General features: G+C 44.6%; 1 long non-coding RNA gene across 2 annotated transcripts; it reads right to left on the reverse strand.

Annotated features, from left to right (window-relative positions):
• Positions 1 to 6: 6 nt before the first annotated feature.
• On the reverse strand, positions 7 to 8,517 carry LOC108446840. Of its 2 annotated transcripts, none has more exons than XR_001862159.1 (3): positions 8,351 to 8,517; positions 6,318 to 6,483; positions 7 to 2,815 (listed from the first exon to the last, which is right to left on the reverse strand). It is a non-coding gene; the product is annotated as an uncharacterized LOC108446840 (long non-coding RNA). The 2 variants fall into 2 exon arrangements; XR_001862160.1 differs by lacking the exon at positions 7 to 2,815 and adding an exon at positions 4,768 to 5,297.
• Between the last annotated feature and the right edge of the window lie 5,400 nt (positions 8,518 to 13,917).

Here is a 13,917-nt window from a genome sequence, read left to right on the forward strand (position 1 = left end):
CAGGTCAGAGCCACACATAGTTGTGGCTTCAACTCAAGTGTCATATAAAAAGATACAGAAATTATAATATGATCTCAGCATTCAGAAATTTGCAGTCTTAATGTACAGTGATGAGAAACTGTTATTTTATGATCTTTTCATTAAAAGCTTGATTGAAAAATTACATCTCTTGCTCTAGAGTTCACCTTGTTCCTATAGCTGACTCTCCATGTTTTCTCTTCATTTATTCTTGCCCAGGGATCTGAACCAGCTACTTCACAAAGAGACTCCCCCACATACACAGCCTAAAAAAGGCACTCACAACCTCACATTTTATGCATCTCTGCACTTGGGTCATAAACCAAAATCTGACACTTGTTAGAATATAAGAAAGGATGAATTGCATGGGCCAGGCAGGGATACAGTAACCACGCAGGCAATGGACAATAGACCAATCATAATTTCACTTCTTTTGTTGTCACCTGAGCAAGATGAGGCTGATTTTGAAAAGCTACCCCTGCTTTGTCCTAACCACAGTTTGAAAGCAGTGTTTGTCAGAGACAGTTGATGATAGGTGGACCTGCCAATCCATAAATCCCTCCAGTCTGTTTGGGCTCTAAGTGTAACTCTGAGGAGCAGCGAGGAATCTGAGGCAGAAAAGTTTCCTAAAAGAAATTACAGTTCTCCACCCACCTACGGTGCAGGTAAAAAGGATAAATGCTTCCAGGGAAGATGAATGTAATTGATGACAAAAGCACCCACTGTAGATTTCAACCCCTCCAATGTTAAAATTCGGACATTTTTCCTTGGGAAGGTTAAGTGTGACCCTAGCAAAATTAATTCACATTTCCTGAGCCTGGTTCTAAATGGTATTTTTTCTGGTTCCCAGGCCAGTTTTTTGGATCTAAGAATTCTTTAATAAAATACCTATTTAATTGAAACAAATGAAGCATCTTCACTATACTGCAAGAGCCAAGCTTAGTATTTTGCAGCACTTTCTTTGTAACACTACTCATCACCTCAGTTGTGCCGTTTCTCCCAGAGCCTGGTAGAATGCTGTAATATGCAGCAGTATAACCCTGGTGTTGAATTCATATGGTTCATTTTTTTCTTTAAACACAATGCTGACTATATTTTAAAGTGACTGAATGAAGGAGCTTCAAGTTTAGTCAGTTTTCTGACAGGTTGCAAAGTCAGCAGCACTGGCAAGAAAATCATTTTTCTTTGTCCTTGGAGATGTGTTTTACCCAGCAAGGTTAAAGAGAAGGACAAAAATGAACAGAAAAACAGATGAAGAGCTACAGAAAACCAGAGGCTGTTTTTCTCGGATGTGGTAATGAGCCTGCACTCTTTTCCCAGCTACCAGTGACTTTTCCTATTTTTTCCCCTTTTATTTCTAATTTCTTCTGGAAGTTTTTGCTTCCTGGCACCCATTTCTCTGTGGCATAAGTGGTTTCCAGCATAGTTAAAAGATTGCATGTTCTATTTTACTTTCTTTGCCGTGGTCAGCTCCTTTTCATCTCATAAGATCCTGTAACAACTATACAAAACTCTTCACATAGCAACTCCCAACTGAAATGCAGCTGCCTCTGTGGTGGAACACTGAAATATGTAAAACTGAAGAGCAGAGTGCAGGATGTAAAGGATACCAGATACGTCTGGAATGCCTGGGAATTTGTACTTTCTTCCCTCTGCTTTCATTACCCCCATTTATTGGTAGGACTTCTTTTCTCCCAAACCCACACTCGCTTGCTTCCTCTCCACTACCCTTCTCCCTCTTGAAGAGCAGACATTGGGTCAAACCTTTGAATGATAGGTTTGGTTTTTGTTTTCTTGCAGGAAATATTTCACCAAAATTGGAACTTTTCCATGGGAACAATTTTTTTTTAAATGAAATTTTGTTTCAGCCACTGTTGAGGTCCCATTTGGACTCTGCTGAGTAGATGCAGATGGAGAATGTTTGTTTCATAAGAATGACCATGACTGATGCCACATTAAGAAGTTAAAAAGGAAGGACAATTTTTTAATAAAGAATTATTTCAAGTCAGTGAAAGCCAAAAGACTAGCATGTCACTTTGCAAATTACTTCTAAAATATGCCTTCATCCTGTTTTGTACTGAGCATAAACTGAAGCACTGGAGACTTCATCTGCAAGTAATGCTACATTTTCAAAAGGCCTATGAATGCTGAAGCAGTAACCAACTATTAATTTTGGGTATCTATCTGGGTTTTGTTTGTCTGGATATCTTACAAAGTTGTCCAGGTTTCAGCAAATTGATTTTGTGTGCACTTGTGCAAAGCCTGCTGTTGTACCAAGTTTAGTGTGACCTGGCTTAAATCAGTAATAGCTAAAGCAGGTGCACTTGCCACAGCAAAATGCATTGTTCTTTGTCTTGTTCTTTTCTTGTGCCGCAGGAGCCAGGTCCTGCAGCCCCCTGTAAGCTGCATCTCGAGAATCAAACTGGATCTCCTACAGGAGAGATAGGCTGCTCTCAGTAGAACCTTAAGTCCCTCACTCCTTCCAAGGGGTGTGTTTATTTTGTTCAGCTCCCAACTCAGAACTATAAATACTCCAAAGTTTGCTATTTGGACCAAAATTGCTTCCCTCTGCATCTCCTCTGGGCACTGCTCTTGCCTAATTCTGCCGTTTCTTCCCCACTACAGGTCGCCATATCACATCTTCCTTCTTTCCTTCCCTTCATCGCTTGGTAGCAGTGATCAGTTTTGGGTTTGCTTTTTTCCCCTGTAGTTGTGCTGTCTTAGTGATGAACACTGGTTGGAAGCTGCTGCAGAGCAAGGTTTGGATCCATATGTTTCAGCTCAGTAGCTGAGCCAGCTGTAAGAAAGCACAATCTCCCTGCAGTTACAGCACATCCATAGCTCCAACACTGCAGAGTGAAAAACATTCATCATACTGTCTTCTGCTGTTCCAGGTGCTAAGAAGAGAGGCCAACGTAGCTGGCATGTATCAGCCCAGGAGGTGATTCATGGTCCTGCCTACTTCCTTTGCTTCTGCCTTCTCACATTTTGCCCCTTAGTTTTTAGTGAGGAGAGGAGAGGTTGCAGGGCTCTCTCAGCAGACGAGGGTAATTTTTTTGATAATTTGGCTCTGAAGCAAAGGCCTAATTTTCCCTCTCTGCTCTTGTACACAATTCTCTCCTTTTTGTACACAATAATTAGTTTTAAAAAACCAGACAGAATCCCACACCCCTTGCCTCTGGATCCAGACTCAGCTGGTTCCTTTACTTTTCGTTAGAGATTTTGAATTTGATAAAAATCAAGAACTCTTCCAGAAGCCATGCTTGAAGCAAGCAGCATTTTAGGCTAGTAAAATCAGGACATAGCTTTCCGTTGATTTCAGAGGACAGCAGTGGCAGAGCAGATTCTAGCTGTAAGATCTTTTGGTCAGCCTCCCTTCACAGTCCCCAGGCAGGCACTGGGGATTCAGATGCAGGAACCTGGCCAGACGACATAACCACATCCCCTGGCTCTGGCTGTGCAGGGAGCACTTTATGAGCACTAGGCAGAACTGAGCTTCACACCTGGGTAGATGCTTCTCTGTAGCCCTACAGAGCTCTGTGCCTTTGCAGTAACATGCCCAGCCATTCAAACACCAGCTGGGACTGGCCAAACAGATCTGACTGCAGGACAGTGGTGAGGGCAGCATCACCAGATGCCAGTTATCAGCCTCCCAAGCATCTGTAAAACGTGCAGAACTAAACTCTGGGTTTCTAGCCTTGTCACCAGAGGCTCTCGCTATCCCCATCACCGGGCAGCAGCCTCCTGCCAAGTCCAGCTGGTCCCCTTGCCACAATAGCAGCCAAAGGCCAGCCAGAGAAGATTGCACAACCAGGCCTTGATCTGTATTTTCCACTGCTCAGCCAGAAAACCCCTCCTTTTTTCCAGCACAGCTGTTTTCCATCTCTGCTCAGGAAACATGCCCTGGTTTTGATTCCTGGTCTTGCTTTATGAAGCAATCATGGGCAGGCTGTCTGGGTGGAATGGGTCACAAAGTGGTGGTGGGATAACTCTGGATTCTGAACGCCAACACAGAACAAAGGGGAGCTTTGCCAAGGCTCAGGTGAGCCTGGGGTCAGCACACAGACAGGCTACTGACGTAAGCACGAACGCAGGGTTTTCTTTCTCTGGGCTGTGGTGTTTGAAATCCCCCCTCCCTTTTCCTCTCCTGCCTGCTTGCCACAGCCTTTTCCTGGTTAGACCCATATTTCAGTAACAACAGTGGGTGTATGGGTGATGGTGTCACTGTTTTGCTACATCTTACTCACACTGAACTCCTAGACCAAGGTGGCTGTTGTTTGTAAGCCGCCAGCCTTGTACAGCTCGGTTAATAAGCTGCCAGTTTGTCCCCTTCTAGGCATTTTGGGTGACAGTATCACAACACGCAGCTGCAGCTTGGTAATGGTAGCCCTGCTGTTGAAGACACTTTAGCCCACGGTGCACACAGAGAGTGGTGGGGCGGCAGACAGTGGCTGGAAACCCAGGATGAAGTGCAGACCCGGATGTGGTCCACTCAGGAACACCAGCAGCCAGAAACACCCTGGCATTGCACTTCTTGGCTCTCTCCCCAAGACATGGGAAATTAGCCAGCTCCCTGGCCATATCGACCTGGAAATTAGCTAGCTTCCTCAAGGGTTAAGGCATTAATGTTAACACCATCTATATTAACTAAAAATAATATGTGTGCAAAACCATCTGAGTTACAGCTGTTACAGGAGTCCTACCTTGCCTTTTCTGAGTCCTTCACATGTGAAGTGTGGTCCTGTAGAGCAAAGGCCTATAAAGTGTCTTTTAGGCTGAAAGGGGTAGAAGGGGAAGTTACAATGGACTGACTTGGAGCTCACACAGAGGTGCTTCAGAACAGACTTTGTGATCACCAAGGGCAGAACAAATGATGGAGGAGGCTGATCACTTTTTCTTTTTTTTAATTTATTTTTTCCATGAAGGGTTGAGCTAACAACCAGCTGGGCACTGTCATCGAACGGCCTGTCTGTGCCTCTAGGTAGAGGAAACACGGAAAAAGAGAAGGGAAACAGAGTTCCTCCTCTGTTTCTTTTATAAATTTACATTGATCAGTTCCTGGCCACTGTAACTGGTTTAAGAGTGTCCACACAAAGGACTTAGTCCCATAAGAGGAAGGATTCAAAAATCACTGAACTGAATCCTTGCTGCCATCACACGAGCCACAGGCTGCAGGAGCAGCAGCAGTTGAAACAGGCAGCAACTTGGGAATCTTCTGCTGTAGCTACTTCTTTGCTTTTCAGTGGGAATCTGTCCCAGGACTGGGGGTGCAGTGGGAACTGGAGGAGGGGAAGGAAAGCAAACAGGCTCAGAGATCTCTAGCAGTGCATTGCAGACCTACCAGCTGGCTCTTCCAGTCTCAGAACTCACACAAGACCATGCAATAGCAGTGTAGGATGTGTACAAACGCTGGCAGGAGGGAGAATTGTCAGCTCTTGGTGTAAGCTCTGCCCTAGCCTGGCTGCACAGCACAGTGGTGAGGTGTGTATCTGCCAGGGCTTGTCACACACTCACAGTGCACTCTACCCCTCCTGACAAGGGGTGTGAGGTTCCTCCTGTCCTTTGCAGTATATGTGTACACACAACACAGTCTGTGAGCGTCTTATCCTGCCTCCTCCCTTTGAAAGCAAAGGTCAGAGGGATCTCCATTATTTTAAAGAGCATTTAACTTAAACTTCTGAGCTCCTCACAAGATGGGTACCATTTAAACCACCTGACCATCGTGAATCCTTTCTACAGAGGCATATTGACTTCCCTTGATTCAACTGGAGTGCCCACCTGCTCTCATTACACTTTTGCCCTGCACAGTACAGTTCTACAAGCTGGCATACTACAGAAGACCTCTGACTACAAAGTCCAGACCGGTTCCTGGTCCACAGCAAAACGGTAATACAAGTAAAACAACAATTTGCAGATAGAAAGGTAGCCCAATAGTGGCTCATGCAGTCTGTGGATCACATCATTCCAGCAGCATGGCCCTTTCACACCCTTAGGAACCAGTGAAGCAACATTCTTGAGCAACAAAGGGAAGCATGACACAGTGGCACATAAAATGAACTTGTTAAACTTCTTCCACTGCCATATTCTTTCTGCTGGGCCCTGATTTAACCTTATCTCCAATGCAGTACCTTGTATTTACCTTCATCCCCATTCATTTTTACAGTGTAATTTTCTTTTGCATGAAGCACAATTAAAGAAGCTTAGGGAAAATAAAGACTTGCTTTGTTTTGATGCCAAAGCTAAATGTTTTTCTTTTTTTCCCTTTTCAGTTTTTCTAGTCTAAACAAGAGATGACATACCTTTTGAAAAGCAGCTTTCCTGAGGTGGCTCGTGCCCTGAAAACATATACAACTGGAAGTTCCAGTGCTCCAGAGCAGCTGTAGAAGATCAGTCTGTAGATGTTTTTACTGCCCTTGGGTAGCTAGAAGAAGGGCTGGATTCCATGCTCTATGGCTTCAGTCTTCCCTAGAAATGGCAATACATGAAAGCATCAGCATCTCAAACAGCCTTCCTCAACATCCCAGTAGAGTTGCCTCTGCTGAGATATTCAGAGAGGTGATGCTTTAACAACCTGATCTCAAATCATACAGTATAGCAGTAAAGGTAAGAGATCTCTTAGTACTGCAAGAAGTACTAAGCAAAGCACAAAGCTTCTCCAATGCTTCTGAACAAACAGATCTATTTCTAAAAGTTTCTGTAGTGGCTGGTTCTACCTGCCTCATTAAGCCTGGAGAAAGGACAGAATTAAAGTGCATTTCTTTTATATGAAGCAAAACAAGGCACTGTCAGCTGCTGGAGAGCAGTAAGTTCTTCAGACAGCCTCTAGATGCTTGAAGGGAGGATCTGTGAACACATACAAAAATATTTGCGAGAAAACAAGAAGCCTGTTACAAAACCAGAGAGGTTTAATTTGTGCTGCCATTTAAAGAAGGCCTCTTCTGAGCAAAATTAAGTAGCATCCCATCTATACCATGACTGCCTGTGTCACTTTAAGCTGATGGAATCAAACATGGGAGTGAAACCATGCAGTAGGAGGGAGTCTTTGATCATTCATTTAGCCTATTGTTCTTTGGTACCTGGTACAGCCAAAACACTCCATCAGGCAGCCAAGGGAATGGCTGTTTTAGAAGTGTGCATAGCAATAAGGAGAGTTAGCAAAGCCATGTCAGGTAGCTCTAGTCCTTATCAAATTGAGTTCTGAAAATCTGCAAAGATGGGGCTTTCATACACTTGCTGGCCTACCTGTTCCAGTGCTTAACCCACTCCAGTGTGAAGCCCTTTTCTGTAGGTTGAGGAGTTTGTCTAAAATGCCACCATTACATTTTCCTCCCTAACCTGATGTGTGGAGGCTCCACCAGGAAAATCTCCCAGTCACAGCTCTTCAAAGGGAATCCGCAATGCAATTATGCATAGGCACACAGGCTGGAGGGGCCCAGGGGTCTGGAGACAACAAAAGGCAGGGGAACTGGCTGGGCCTTGTCTTTGTCTCTCAAGGCCTGTGCCCAGTGCACAGCCAACCATGTATGCCGTGGACATTAGATAATGGTCTGAAAAAGCCTTCCTTCTAGAGGTATCCTGGTCTCTGCTGCTATGCAGCCAACCACCTCTTCCTCTTCTTTAGCTTTGTGACCCTGGAACCATGAACAAGCCTCATGTAAGAGCTGCTAGGAGCAGTCATCCTCTTGTTCAGGTCTCCAGCTTGTTGTGGCATGGCTTTGTGCAATGCTGAAGGCAGAAGCAGGGCACAGATGCTGAGCAGCAGGTGTGGTATGGCACAGAGTGAAGAGAGGGCCTGAGGAGAGTCATAATGCTGAAGAGCAAGGGTTGCCCCTCTTTACCTCTTGGGCAAACAGAGTATTAATGACTTCATGTGCTTTTACAATTTAAGGTACAGGGAAATCCATATTTAGAAAGTGGCAATAGGAAGAATTCAGCTACCGCCATCATATCTGCATCCACTCTGCCTTAAAGAGTACAGGGGGCCTTGCTTTCCTCTGACAAAAGGTTAGTGACTGGACTTGTATTAAGTTTATTCTCCTGGCTTTGAAAGGCTTAGTTATAGTAGGGCTGAGAGCCAAATGCAACTCTGTCTTGAGCTGCTCCTTCTTCCCCCCCCCCACTAAAGAATGATCTTCAAGCTCTGGACCCTCATCTCCACCCAAAATGACTGCCCTGATTTTGTTGTTTCCTTTTAAATCACTCCTAAGCTAGGCTTTTGTTTGCCAAGTTTTCAGCCTGGAGCAAATTTTTGCAGCTGAATTATAACCTCCTCTGCTTCCATTTGAAAAAGAGGTGTTTTTCTGGATATGCTGCTGTCCCACCCATTACTCACCTTGCTGGGAGGCAGGGGAGATGACAATCTTTTTAAATACCAGCATCTGAAAGTTCAGTGACAGGCATGGGCACACATCTGGTTAAAGCATTTCCCTCATATCTTGGCTCAAAATCCTTGGCTGAGACATCTCATAGCAGTAGATGTGTCCAGGGAGCTGAGAGGGAGGGAACAAAGGACACAGAGTGGTTAGGTTTCTCAGAAAGGGAATGGCTGTGGGCTGGAATATAAAGAAATGCCAGGACCAGAGAGTCTGCTCTCTCAGCACATTACAGGGTTTGGCTCTCCTGGGCAGTGTGATGCTCACCCACACTTGAGAAGGCTCCTCTAAAGCACAGGCTGCAGAAAGCAGGAGACTGCTGAAGCCAGTGCCTTCCTCTGAAGGGCCAAATGAGAGATGGTCTGAACAGGTGCTATGACCTGGAGGCTTGGAAGGGAGGGAGACTTGGAAACTTCTTTTCCTCAGCAATTTTGGTTTCCCAACTTACAACTCAGTGAAAGCCTGAAAATCCCTGCTCATCTGCTAGTGAATTGCCAAAGCTGATCCTGAAACCAGGAAGGTTCTGGAGAAGATGTTTTAAAGCAAAAAACTTCATCTCCCCAACTGCCTGCTTTACCAGTGGGACCCATTTCCTCTTGCTTACTCACAGCATGCCTAAAAATGTTATCTGTGGTCTGTGACAGGGTGTGGGAGGGTGCAAATAAGAAGGGAATAAGACATATTTGGTGGGGAATTCCCTATGGATGTATTAGATCAGGATTTAAAGTCTTTTACTGGATTAGAAAGGTTTCTTGTACAGAAGTTGATGCCCAAATGTATTATGCATTATGACCTTTTATTGCTTTTGTCAGCTTATTTCCCCTCCTTCCACAAGATCAGTTAACAAGCAGTGGTTGCCTCTCTCACTCCAGGGAGATTGCCTGCCTTTCCACCGCACCCCCTCTCCTAAGGAATTGCTTCATGTTAGGAGCCACTATAAAGTGCAATGACATTTTTACACATGCTGACGTTGGCAGCAAGTTATATGATTGCAGCACACAGGTCTTCTAGATAGGTTATTGACAAGGAAGAAGAATAACCACGAATAGAATAACAACAAAAAGGCCAATTCTGGTATTAAGCTTCCCTGCAAAGGGCAGGGCTGGACCCAGGACTAACTCTGAACTTGGTGACATCATCAGATGTGAAAAGCCACAAAAAATGCTGCATCCTACATTCTGAGACAGTTCAAGAGTAAGAAAACCACAGGGTAAAATGAATTTCTCTTGCTGTTTTAGAGTTAGAAACTAGAGTGGGGGACAGTAAGAGGAACCTCTTCCAGTAGGCAAGCTCTCTGCTGCATATGAACTCCCACTGTTTAGGGATTCACAGAAGCTGAGGACAGAAAGGGACTTTCTGGTCTATCCATCTGCTTGCCCCAAGGCAGGTCAGCTCAGTCTGCCATCCTTGACTGAAATTTTTATACTGTGTTTTAAGTATTTCCTTCAAAGACGCCACAGCCGCCTTTGCACTGTATTCCTGGGCTTCATTAGATTTACTGCTATAAAGGTTTTTTTTCCCCAATGCCTTGCTGTAGTTAAAAACCTTGAAATTTTGTCCTATATACCCTGGATATGGAGAGCAAATTATACCCATTCTCCTTGTATTATCTGCATTGTCTCTCCAGCCTTTTACTACTTCATGATGTTATCACATTTCTCCTTCATTCTTCTTGTGGAAGAGCCTCGGGCTCTCTCAGCTCTCCCCTTCTAAACCTCCTAGATGCTCTTCTCATACCTTCAGGCAAATGCCAAGCTTGCTATGTGTGAGAGAATGGCACAGCCCGATACTTTGGGGGCAGGGGCTGAAGTGTAGCTACATGCAAGATCGTCTGAAATAATTGAGGCAGCTTAAAAATTTCTTCTCTCCAGTGACTTTGCTGCAGTACTACAGTTCAACCCTTTCCCCAGCTGAGATTATCAATTAGTCTGCAGGCCATGTTCCACATGTCCTGGAAAAAAAACTGACTTAAAAATATGTAGCGCTGTTTTCAGCTAGGATATTTCCAGGGATCTGTGAGAACTTCCAAAGCTAGTTTCACCTCCCAAGTCAGCTTATCCCAACTATCCTCTAACAGGTATTTTGCAAGTGTACTTACAGAATCACAGAATTGCTGAGATTGGAGGCAGCTCTGGAGATCATCTAGTCTACCCCCCTTGCTCACGACAGGCTCAACTACAGCGCGTTGAGAACAGTCCAGTTGGATTTTGGATTACCTCTGAAGATGGAGACTCCACAGCCTCTGTGGCAACCAGTTCCTATGTTCAAACACCTTTACAGTAGAAATCACTAAGAGTCCGTCTCTGTCCTCTTTATTCCTCCCATCAGCTATTTATACACATCAGCTAATCATATCCAACTCCAAAAACCTTTTTGTCATTTATCTCCTCCACATGTCTTTTTCCCATTAATGCCTGCTCTGGTCAGCAAAGCAGATTCCAGTTTTAGAGAGCTGCCAGGGAAACACACAGCAAACAATCACTCAGGTGTGCCTAAGTATTTGCTCCTGTTCTGATCATATCTACATGACCAAGCCTTGTTGTACTTCCCAGTAACGAAGAAGCAAGGATGCAGACAGCAGAGGTATCAAAGACAGCATCAGAAAACAGGGATGAAGAACTGCTCTATCTCATTTTCTGTATCACAATCTTGACATCCATTTAGAAAGACACCCCCTCCCCCCACCATGTCTAGAAGCCTGCAGGGCAATAAATACTTAAAAGCCGATGTGTAAGGAATCTTGTGATGCCTGCTGGAATCTGCAGGCAGCTTGAGAAGTGTGACTAGCTGACATCTCAACATAAGATAACTAAGAACCACAGTTCGGGAAAGGGTGGAAAAGAGTAAGAGCAGCAGCCCAGTATCTTTCCCAAAATACTGTATTTCTTACCCAGCCTCCAAACTACTGTTCCAGCTTTTCCAGGGAAGAAGTACGGTAGGGAGAGGATAGACAAAAAAACCTCTGCTCCTCCCTCCACTTTCAGCTGTGTGCCAAGAGCCCAAAACTTGTGCTAATTTGGCCTTGCCAGACTTTTCAAGGGAACAATTACATGGGTCTCTGCTGTTAGGCCTTTACATTCAAAGTCTGCAAGCCTTCAAGGATGTAGGCACTTGCTTGGCTTACACAGCTCACATCAATGTGATATTAATGAGCTACAGGCAAAGCAGGGCTGGGATATGCATCCTTTGCAAGGGTTGTTGGGGAGCAGAAGACAATCACAAACCTCCCTCCCCACAAGGTGAAAAGTTTTACAAGCCATGGACACTCTGGACTTCCCCCTTGTATAAAGCCTCATTTTTCCCTGGAATATTTATCTTTCCTACATTTCCCCTCAGTAATAATCTAATCAAGTAGAATTCTTCTGGTATTAATCAGACGAGCAGGGGAGCAGTTTGTGGTTAATATTATCAACTGAGGATGTCAGGAAGGCTTTGACAGGATTACCCTTGGAATTTGCCATTTATTAACTAGGCCATTAGCTAAAATGGCATGGCTGGGGTGGGGCTGGTTTTGCTTTACACATGGGAGATGTCCTGGTTGAGGGTGGGGAAGCTGAGGGTGGTGGTGTTCTGTCTCCATCTGATTCCGAGATCTCAAACAGCTGGCCTGGCAGCCCTGAAATATCTTTCCTCATCTGTGTGTCTTTCTTTGATTTCATAATCTCTTCCCATTATTGGGAAACCATCACAAATCAAGCTGGAGACTGAGCTAGGAGAGCTTGCACCACCACGTGTAGGCTTGTGGTCCTGACCTGGGAGGACGGGAATGAAACCCCACTGTTACAGGCTGTGGGAGGCCAGAGAGAAATGCTCCAAGCCCCTAGCCCAGGGCACCAGGAAAGAGAAGCCAGGTTTAGAAACAGAGGCATATTAGGCTTGCAGAAGCAGCTGGGATACAAAGTAGGCACTCACAAAAAGTTTAGGCAAGTGAGGAAAACAAAACAAAGAAGTTGTTAAAAAATTTGTTTTCTCTCCTTGAAATTTAGTGCTGCTGTTTGCCCAAAAGAGACAGATGGAGACCCATGGTCAGGTAATGGAAGAATATAGGCAATCACTAAAGAGGAAGCAATTTAAAAAAATATAGCTGCAACATCCTTCCCCTCCAAGCAGGCTTCTATCCCAGATTCCAGAGGTTCTAGGCATCATTTGCTGTGTGCTCCAGGCAACTTTACATGGGCTATTGCTGGAGGGAACTTTTGCAAACTTCAGTCTCAAAGATCACTGCACCAGAAGAGAGACAGAGGCACCCAGCACTAGAAGTCACTGGGCCATGATGCAAAGGGCCAAAGAGAGAAGAAAACTCCCCTAATATATCATACGGCATGTCTTTATTCATTCCTCATTCAGGCAGGAGCAGGGAAATAAAATAAGACCTCTATTCAGGGCCATTTTTCTTGGTAGTACACCTCAGGAAAGAGCAGGAACTCCCTCTGACTGCTATCCCATGTGATGGCAGAAAAGGGGTCTCTAATCCTCAGGGGCAATTGCAACACAGAGCTCCAGAGCACAGATTCTGGGAAGAGGACGACAGGAGCTTCTCTGGACAGACATGAGACTTGAGAAGGGTGAGTGTAGCCCAGACAGGGGCCAGGCTTGAAAGCTGCCTCTAAACAGCATCTCCTTCTACCCTCTCTAGAGAAAAAACCTGTGGCTGGATGGGAGCAGCCCAATGGTGTGGTCAAGCAGGGCAATTTTTAGATTCATATAAACCCCAGAATCACAAAGGCGTTGATTTAGAGCTTGCAGCAGCTCTCAGAGTTTGTGCACTGTAGTACCTGTCACTGCATCCAGACACCCCACAGCATTTGTTTATCATGACTCAGTGGAGTAACTGGACTCAGCAAGGAGCAGAACTGGACCCCCACAGAGCATTTACAGGTTGTTCTTTTGAACAGAGCTTTGAATACAGAAATGCAAAAACCAATGTTCATGTCTAAATTCTGTCCTTCCTGGTCAGCTAAAGAAAGAATGAATTAGCACTAGAATCCAAATTGCTGCAGGAGCAAAAGCACATCCAATCCATGCACCTCTGCTTTGATGCACATGGAGAATGTATTTATGTAATTTCATTCATTCTCCCTTGAAATGTGGCACTTAGCATAAAAAGGCCTGAAAAAGGAGGGTATTGAAATCTCTGTACAATTTGTAATTTATAAATTTCCTAGATTGCAAACCAAGATCTTGAGTTAGTCCTTTACTATTCATCCAGCACAAATAGAATTAACTGAAAATTCAACAGCTACTCTGTAACTTCGCACATTGCCTATGGAAAAACCTATCAACTTATGTCTCAAAGTGCAGGTGTGAAATTCCTGCTTCTCAATTTGTTCCAGCAATTGCTCTGATGAGGGAACATCCCAGAAAAGGTATTTCTTCACCAGGTACTTTGCAAAAGTCTGGCTGTGAACCCAAATTCCCTATACCAAAGTAATCTTCTTCACCTTAAGCAGATCACTTAGTCTTCATTTAGAAAGAAGGTTATGGGTTCTCCTTGAGGCACCTTGCTCCAAAGAAGTCCACCCAAAAG

The sequence above is a fragment of the Corvus brachyrhynchos genome, unplaced genomic scaffold (assembly GCF_000691975.1).
Source record: "Corvus brachyrhynchos isolate BGI_N302 unplaced genomic scaffold, ASM69197v1 scaffold114, whole genome shotgun sequence".
NCBI lineage: Eukaryota > Metazoa > Chordata > Aves > Passeriformes > Corvidae > Corvus > Corvus brachyrhynchos.